Genomic DNA, 2,963 nt, shown 5'->3' on the forward strand with positions numbered 1-2,963 from the left:
ATGTACACGAATCCGTGCACGGGGCCTCTAGTATCTTACAGTGTGTGTACGAGGAGGTGGGGGGGGGGCAGTCTCTGTTGTAGTATTTCTCCACAACATTCAACAGGTTTCAGTAGACCCCACTCGTTATAATTTCCACTAGATGGAGTAATGCCCATGAAATCCTTTGGGAAGAAAATTTATATGAGATTTTTAAATACAGCCAAACTCATTAATCATTAAGGCAACAGACAATGTTCAAAAGTTTTGAACATATGCAAACACACAAAATCTTGTTCCCATGGGTCTACTTCAGGAATTTATTAAAAGATTAAACTGTAGTCATCTAAGAGATCGTTTGAAAAATCCAAGTAAAAGGACTAGAATAAACACTGAAACTAATTATGGAACTAAATCCTTAAGTGATTATGTTGCTATAATAAAATATAAGTAACATAAGCCTTAACAATGCAGAAATGATAAAAAAAAATCCTTCCCCAATAAAAGAAGGTAAAAGCTAAAGAAGGAAGAACATGAAATGTTACTGAGATCAAAAGATATTATTTCAAACCGATGAATCACAGAAGAATATATGTAAATTATTTTATGATACTAAAATTAGCTAGTAGAACAGGGGGAGGAAGAGGGAAAATATTAATTTTGTTATTTCTCCTCAGAGGGGATTAATAGGTAATGTTTTAAAAATAAAGGATTGCCCAGCCAGCAAAAAGATATTTCAAACCGATGAATCACAGAAGAATATATGTAAATTATTTTATGATACTAAAATTAGCTAGTAGAACAGGGGGAGGAAGAGGGAAAATATTAATTTTGTTATTTCTCCTCAGAGGGGATTAATAGGTAATGTTTTAAAAATAAAGGATTGCCCAGCCAGCGTGGCTCAGTGGTTGAGCATCGACCTAAGAACCAGGAGGTCACGATTCAATTCCCAGTCAGGGCACATGCCTGGGTGCAGGCTCGATCCTCAGTGTGGGGCATGCAGGAGACAGCCAATTAATGATTCTATCTCATCATTGATGTTTCTATCTCTCTCCCTCCCTCCCTCTCCTTTCTTCTCTAAAATCGATAAAAATAAATAAATTTAAAAATAAGAGGATTAAGGGTTTTCATGCAGTTAGTCATAATGACAACAGAAATATAACCTTTCTAATGAAAAGAACACAAAGCTAAGAAAGCAGAACAAATTGTGAAATTTTTCAAAATCCATAAATTTTAAAACATACTGTAAAATAATATAACAGTAATAATACCAAACTTTTATTTATCTCAGTAACTGTCAGAGAACTAAATTCACCTACTGAAAAGAAACAAAGTTTCCATTTGAAGCATAAAGCAGATTGCACTCTAGTCTGTGGGAAAGAGACTCCTTTAACCAAGTGATTCAGAAAATTGGAAAAGAAAGGAATGGGGGCACAGTAAGAAAGGAAGAAAAGAGGGAGCGATGGAGAATGAAATGAGGGAGGAAGGGAAGGAAGGAAGAAAACAATGCAGTGGTCAATATCTTGCAAGACTGAACTCAGAACAGAAAAGCACTGCACAAGCAATGTATAATGTTGAATGGTGTGATTTACAACAAAGAAATACTGATATGAATATCTAGGTATCATATAATACACATTTGTAAAATATACCTTACAAGGAATGTGAGGGGAATCAAATAGAAAAATATTATTAATAGACTATTATCCATCCCTCTCAAACCATCAAGCAACAGTGGATTAAAACGTGAGTATAAATATAAAAAATATAAAGATTGATATAATTAATAAAATAGATTTAACTGTTACATATTGAACTCTTAAGATTAAATCAGAGAATATAACTTCTGTTTAAAAGAATGTTTAAAAAAACTTGGTCAAGTTTCAGGTCACAGATAACATCTCATCATATGGTAATTCATATCCTTAAACTTATCTACTAATAAACAAAAGTGAAAATAAATTAATTGACATCCAAAATTAGAAAATATCATTAAAGTAAGTAGATCTGTGAAACAAATCCAGGGGAAAAAAAGAAAAAAGTACCAGTGTATAAAATGAGAAATAACTCCAGAGAAGTAAAGCAATTAAAAGAATATTAATCTGGATGTTTCTTTCAAGTTAAATAAAAAAAAATTTTTTTTAATTAAAAAAAAAGAATATTAAGATACCACTTCCCCCAGTTTCATGCAAATAAAACATGGATGAGATGGATAATTCTCTAGGACAATATAATTTATACAAATTGAATCCAGAAAATAGAAAATTCAATTACCATAGAAAAAAGTTGTCAGAGCTACTCCAAAAATAAAGTGGCCCAGTCCCAAATTGTTTTTTTAACAGATAAATTTTATACAACCTTTAAGGAAAAAATAAATTCTATGCTATTCAAACTATTTCAGTGTAAAGAAAATGTACACTTATAGCCAAGAAAGTTAGAAGAAGAAAGTGTTTCCCATAACTGATATACTATAAAACTATAGTCATTCAAATTCTAAAAGGTACTGACAAATGCATGTGCACATACAACAGTTGAAATGAATGGAAGAGAGATGAGACAACCAAAAAAGGCTAACTATTCCCATAAGCATAAACAAAAGATGTAGATCTTTTTACTGTTAAAGAGAAAATCACAGGCCCAAAATGGTATCACCTGTGCTAACCCCCATTATAACAAACCTAGGCTAAATACCTGACTTTATCGAAGTTTCAACCTTCACCAGAAATGTAATCTCAATTACTCAAGTATCGAATTTTCTGGTCAACAAGAATGACAAAATCCCTCTCCATCCTCCTGCCAAAAAATTAAATCAATCAATCAATCAATCAATCAATAAATAAATCTACACTAATAAAAGAGAAACATGGTAATTAGCGTACGACCACTACCTTTCCATTGGCTAATCAGTGAGTATATGCAAATTAACTGTCAGCCAAGATGGCGGCCGGCAGCCAGGCAGCTGGAAGCGAACATGAGGCTTGCTT

Source organism: Myotis brandtii, unplaced genomic scaffold (assembly GCF_000412655.1).
Source record: "Myotis brandtii unplaced genomic scaffold, ASM41265v1 scaffold125, whole genome shotgun sequence".
NCBI lineage: Eukaryota > Metazoa > Chordata > Mammalia > Chiroptera > Vespertilionidae > Myotis > Myotis brandtii.